The 6,494-nt window shown below is 52.3% G+C and overlaps 1 long non-coding RNA gene across 1 annotated transcript; it reads left to right on the forward strand.

The window, feature by feature from the left end:
• Positions 1–257: 257 nt before the first annotated feature.
• LOC138745290 (uncharacterized) lies at positions 258–2,411 on the forward strand. Its single transcript, XR_011346143.1, has 3 exons — positions 258–384; positions 1,499–1,688; positions 2,353–2,411. It is a non-coding gene; the product is annotated as an uncharacterized lncRNA (long non-coding RNA).
• The last annotated feature ends 4,083 nt before the right edge of the window (positions 2,412–6,494 follow it).

Genomic DNA, 6,494 nt, shown 5'->3' on the forward strand with positions numbered 1-6,494 from the left:
AAATAGTCAACAAATGTGGCAGCAAAATGGGATCAAATATCTAGGAGTTAGAATAGATAACAACGAGTAATTTAGACCAGCTGAATTATTCTCCTCTTGCTTGGGGAAATTGAGGAGGATTTAAATGGTTGGATGTCCCTGCCCATTACACTAGTGGTGTTACAGAGAGGGGAGGTATCACAGAGGGGGGAGATGATGACACAGAGGGGGTGATGATGTCACTGCATGGGGCAGCCATAGCTGAGTTGTGCCATGGCACAGCAACAAGAGAAAGATGCCTCTCCTGGAAAGGGAATCTGGCCCACGTGTCGGAGTAGGACACTGTCTCATCCCAGGGACCCTCTGATCAACAGGGTTGTGTTTGGAAGCACCCTGCGCCCATGGGTGAGATAAAGAGCCTGTTACAGGCTCCCCGACTGGGACAGAACCTCCTCTGGCACCATCCTTCACCCAGTGTGGGCAGAGAGAATGGAGGCTGCATTTAATTTCCCCTCTCCCCACCCTGAGTGCAGGGCACTTTATGAGGCAGCTGGAGGGGAGTGGGGAGGGGAGAACAATGGCATGTGAGGGGATACAGGGATGGGGTCTGTAGGAGTGGAGGGGAGAACAAAGGAACGGGGTAGCACCACAGGCTAATGTCAAGGGAGATTGGATCAGAGATAGGGGACATAGGGTTGAGCTGGGGGGATGGGGTGCGAGGGGACGGAAAGGACTGGGGAAACCATGGGGGAGGTGTTGGGTGGGGGATGAGAGTGTGGTAGAGGAATCGGGGCAGGGGAGAGTGTGAGGTGTCTGAGAGAGAAGAGAAGTTGCGAGGGGGATGGAAGGCAGACCTTTCAACAGAAATGGGACAGAGCTCCCCCTCCACCTGGAATGGGATCTGTCCACTGAGAGACAGGACCGCTCCTCCTCCCCGTGGTTACAAGATCCCTTCCACCCTTGCATACACCCCCACACCCCCCCAACCGGGATAGGATTCTTTCTCCCAGTGGACCTGGATCAAGGTGCTAGAAAGTGTTTCTGCTGCGGTGGACCCAGCAGAGTTGAGCGATGAAGCATGGGTCTACCTCCGCCCCACCTGCTCCCTCATGCGATGAGGTCTCGCTTGCATTATGGAAGATCACGGTGTTGCTGAGCTTCTGGGAATGTGGAGGGCTTCTGCTAAACCCGTGGTAGGGTTCAGAGTGGTTCATCTCCCCGGGACGTGCTGAAGGTCAAGGATGACCCGATCCTCCCATGGAGGGAGGGTCGTCGACAAAGTGAACGGCTGCAGAACTGGCCTCAGTCTGAGGAGAGTGATCAAAGAGGAACCTGGGGTGGCAATATTTCTACTGAGAGGCTGGAACAAACCACCAGAGGATCAATTCTGACATTTAGGTGACCCTTGGAAGGGAGTTAGAGGGAGGGGTAGAGACTAACTAGGACAGCAAGGCTGGGTTGGGATAAATGACCTGTTGTGTACCCTCTGGGTGTGTAAATGCTGCTGCTTCTGCCCCAGAGGACATGGCAATAAGGTCACCACAGAGATGGCCACTCTGTGTCATGGACCCAACGTCCCCAAGGTGGTGTCCTGAACAGATGATAAAATCATCGACAATGGATCTTTCGGTGTGGTGTACCAGGCAAGGCTGGTGGACTCCGGAGAGCTGATTGCCATCAAGAAGATCTTGCAGGACAAGAGATTCAAGGTGAGGGGGAGGAGCAGTTGTGTGGAAATGGAACACCCTGATATTTAACTTTAGGCCTACAGCACGTTCACAGGACCTTGCGACACATGAGCCCGTTTCACACAATTACACCCAATTGACAAACACCCCAAACACATTTTTGAAGGGTGGGTGGAAAGAGGAGCATCTGACAGAGACCAAAGCAGCCATGGGGTTTGGAAACAGAGAAAGTCACAGAAACCCACAACAGCAGCCCCCCTCCCCACACACAACCCCCCACCCCCCCCACACACACACACACACACACACACACACACACACACACACACACACTCACACACACACACACACACACACACACACACACACACACACACACACACACACACACACCTGGCAAATATCAAAGATTTTCTGCAAATTCATTGTTTAGCAGAAGCTGGGAAAACAATCATAAAAATGGAAGTGATACTTCATTGAACCCCCTGACGAGTCCCCGCTCCAGCAACACAAAAAGTCCCCCCCACCGACTCTCGACGAGTCCCCCATTTCGGCCTCCCTTGGAGTTCACCACCTCTGACCTCTTGACGAATCTCCTCCCCGCCTCCCCCCTCAACTTGGACAAGTCGCCCCTCAGGGCTCCGAACCATCGCCCAGCCTTGCTGATGTTCCTCTCTCGCCATAGAACCGCAAACTGCAGATCATGCAAAAGTTGGATCACACCGTCATCGTCCCTCTTCTCAACTTCTACTCCTCTGTAGTCAAGGTAAGATCCACCTGCACCCACCCCACCCCCACTCTGATGCATATCATTTGCTGCTACCTTCCCCATTCCTTCAATTGATCTGTCTCGCTGCAGCCTCTCTGTTGCCTCCATCCTGCCCCTCTGACCAGTGCCGACTCCTTGACACTGGCTGCCCTGCTCCTCACCCATTAACTCATGACCTCTTCCCATTTCAACTCCAGACAGCAGCAGCCAAGACCACAAGACAAGGTCGCCAAATTCGGCCACTCAGCCCCTCCAGTCTGTTTCCCCAATTCATTTCACGAATGTATTTTCCCCCATAACTCACTTCCCCAGAACCTTTTGGTGCCCTTCCAAATCAACGCCTGTTCTGAATCGTCCCTACAACTCAGCCTCCACATGTTCGACCCCAGACAACACCCGGCTGGAAACATTTCTCATCTCGAAACGTCAATGGTTTTTCTCTCCCGGTGAATACTTGCCTCACGAGGGAGGGCGGTCAGAGCTGCACATTTTGTGCAGTCTCACCAGAAGCCGAATGATGGGGCAGCGAACGGGTCCACTACGGCCTGTTGACGCTCTGCTCGCTGAGCCCTTGGATTCATGCCATGTTGTGTTGAGCAGTGGGGGCATCAGGCCTACTGAGATCAGGAGGGGCTGGCACTCCAGTTGGGAGAGGCACTGGGTGTTGGAGGGTAAATCCAGCTGACATGTTTGTATTGTGTCCAAGAGAAAGAGGAGGTTTATTTGAATCTGGGTCTGGTCTATGTTCCCGAGACGGTTCACTGCATGGCCCAGCACTTCAACAAGGCCAAGCAGCCCATTCCCATGATCTACATCAAGGTGGTTGTGGGTCTGGGTGGTCAAGTTGTCCACTGGGGCAAGCTTGGATGGTGGGGTTGGAGGATATGAAGGAGTTTACTGGCTGAGTCTCGCTGGGGACTGGATATCGATGAAGGGTGCATGAGGGTCTCAATGGGTATTGGTGAGGAGAGAAAGGGTAGTGAGGGGAGAGGGGCGGAGAGGATGATGAGGATGGATGTTGATTGGCAGGGAGGAGCCCTTCACCCACCTCCCCTTACCCTCAGGATATAGACCCGGCCAGTGTGGAGGCAGAGCTGGTCATGTTATATCGTTGTGTTGCCAGATGTTCATGTACCAGCTGTAGCAGAGCATGGCCTACTTCCATCCTCAGGGGGTTTTCCATTGAGACATCAAGCCCCAGAAGATGCTGGTAGATACCGAGATGGCCTTCTTATTGCTCCTTTATTTCGGCAGGTAGATCCACCCATGTCTGTCCGTTCACCACCTCAACGGGGTGCTGATCCCTCTCCCCAACACGGCCTTGTCCCCTCCCCATCAGCTCTCACCCCTCCCCCACCAGCTCTCTCCCCTCCTCCCTCTCCCAACTTGCCCCTTCCACAGCTTAATAACTTATTCTAAATAAGATTGTGGGGGGCTTAGATGGAATGAACAGCCAGAAACCTTTCCTAAAGTGTCAGGTGCAAATCTCAGAGAGCATCCGCTTCAGGTGAGGGGAGATTTTTTTTATGCAGAGAGTTGTGAGAGCTTTGAATGCGTCACCGGAGAAAGTGGTAGCGGTTGGTAGAATAGGTACATATTAAAGTCTCTGAGACGAGCATGTGGATGTAAGGGAACAGAATCTTTACATGATAGAGGAATTTGGGGATATGGCGAGAAGGCAGGGTAGGTCGAGTTTGGTCATAAATTAGATCAGCCATGATCATATTGAATGGCGGAGCAGGCTCGATAGGCCATTTTTGTCCTACTCCTGTTCCCACTTCCTATGTTCCTATGGGTGTGGTACAGGTAAAGGTTGTGGAGAACATTTACAAAGGTCAGTACAGCCTTTATGGGCCAAAGGGCCTGTACTGGGCAGCAATGCTTGATGTTCTAATGGATGCGGAAGCTCTGGGAAGGGGTAAGGGAGGGACTGGCCAGGAAGTCTGCAGATGCTGGGGCCGAGGGCAATGCCCAGACATGCTGGGGAAACTCATGGATAGTTTTGTGAGGAGCAGGTCCTGCTTCACGAGTCAAATTGAGTTTTTCGAGGAGGTGTCAACGGAAATAGATGAATGTCAAAGTCTGTATGTGCTGCACGAGGATTTTAGTAAGGTGCTTGACAAGGTCCCCACGGAGGCCTCATTCAGAATGTCTGGAGGCATGGGATCCATGGACCCTTGGCTGTGTGGATTCAGAAATGGCTTGTCTACAGAAAACAGAGGGTAGTAGTAGATGGAACAATGACTAGTGGCTCTCCAAAGGGATCTGCTCTGGGACCCCTGCTCTTTGTGATTTTTATGAATGATGATGGGAGTGGAAGGGTGGGTACGTCAGGGGATCACACAGAGGTAGAGATGTTGTAGACAGTGTGGAAGGTTGTCATAGGTCATCCAGTTTGCAGAGAAGTGACAGATGGAGTTCAATCCTGTAAATCAGATGTTCTTAAATAAGCAACTGGTCCAGGTTTATTTCCAGAGTAATTTTCAAGGGCACGAATAACAGTTATTCCAAAGAAGGTTGGAGACCCATTAAAAGTAGCTTCATATAGACCAATATCTTCATTGAAGGCGGATTACAAGAATGTGTGGGCAGAGCACTTGGTTAATGGCAGGATTATGAACAGTGTGCAGGACAGAGAAATATTTAGATCCTGCTCCATATATCACTCAAGGTTGCTGTGCAAATTGAGAGGGAGTTTAAGATGGTGTATTGTGTGCTGGCCTTCAGGAGTCAGGGGATTGAGTTCAAAAACCAAGAGGTATCGTTGCAGATGTATAAAATTCTCGTCAGACCACACTTGGAATATTGTGTGCATTCCTGGGGCGAGAATACCAGAGGACGTCTAAATAAGGTGAGCTGAGGGAAATTTAGGCAAGACGTGAGGGGTACATTTTATTCACACAGAATGTAGTGGGTGGCTGGAATGCATTGTCGGGGTAGTAGCGGAGGATGGTCCAAAAAAGGCATGAAAAGGATTTTAATATGGACAGGAATTCAAGAAAAATGGAGAGTACTGGTGTGAGGGAGGGGAGGGTAACATTGTTGTGGGGTAGGTTCAGATGGATCAGCTGAATGGTCTCGACTGATCCATCCATGATTGTCTAACATCTTGCTGCCATATCATGGAGAACCAGGGTGTTGCCTGATGGACACACGTTGCTCTGAGCTCTGCAGAGAGAGATCGTGGTTTTCGCCAAAACAGACTTCCTCAGGTAAAGCAGAGGAAGGGCAAAAGCTCCAGTGTTCAGGGGTAGGGGGGATGATGGGGGAAGAGTTGGGACCCTCCAAAGTCATTGTGATCAGGCCTCAGAGACAGTATCTCTATCACTCGTATTTCTCTTCCCAGGAGAAGGAGCGATCTCAGAGACAAGACACGAGTCCAGAGAACCTCGCATCCCAGCTGAACAGAGAACGGACAACATCATGATGGCCTGAACCCCTCCCCGTCGTATCCCTCTGGCCCTGCCAACCCCATTCCCTGCCTCTTCCATGTCCCTTCACCCACTTCCCCTCTTCTCCTCTATCCCTCCTCCATCCCAACCCCCTCCTGCTCACCTTCCCCTTCTCCTGCCCTCACACCTATGCCCTAACCCCAGCCCTCCACTCTTCACCTCCCCCTTCCCCTCCGCCCTTCCCTTCCCCTTTCCACCTCCCCCATCCCCTCCCCTAACCCTCCCCCTTCCCCTCCCTTTCTCCTCCTCCCCTTCCCCTCCCCTTTCCCCTTCCTACCCCTAACCTAGGGGAGGAGGGGGAGGGGAAGGGGGTAGGAGAAAGGGGGTAGTGGAAGGGGGTAAGGGTAGGGGTTGTGGTAAGGGGTAGGGTAGGGGGTAGTGGTAGGGGGTGCGGGGATGGGGAAGGGGTAGGAGGTAGGGTTAGGGGAAGTGGGTAGGTTGTTAGGGATAGGGTAGGGATAGTGGTAGGGGGTGCGGGTATGGGGAAGGGGTAGGAGGTAGGGTTAGGGGAAGGGGGTAGGTTGTAAGGGATAGGGTAGGGGGTAGTTGTAGGGGGTGTGGGTATGGGGAAGGGGTAGGAGGTATGGTTAGGGGAAGGGGGTAGTT

This window comes from Narcine bancroftii, chromosome 11, assembly GCF_036971445.1.
Source record: "Narcine bancroftii isolate sNarBan1 chromosome 11, sNarBan1.hap1, whole genome shotgun sequence".
Taxonomy (NCBI): domain Eukaryota; kingdom Metazoa; phylum Chordata; class Chondrichthyes; order Torpediniformes; family Narcinidae; genus Narcine; species Narcine bancroftii.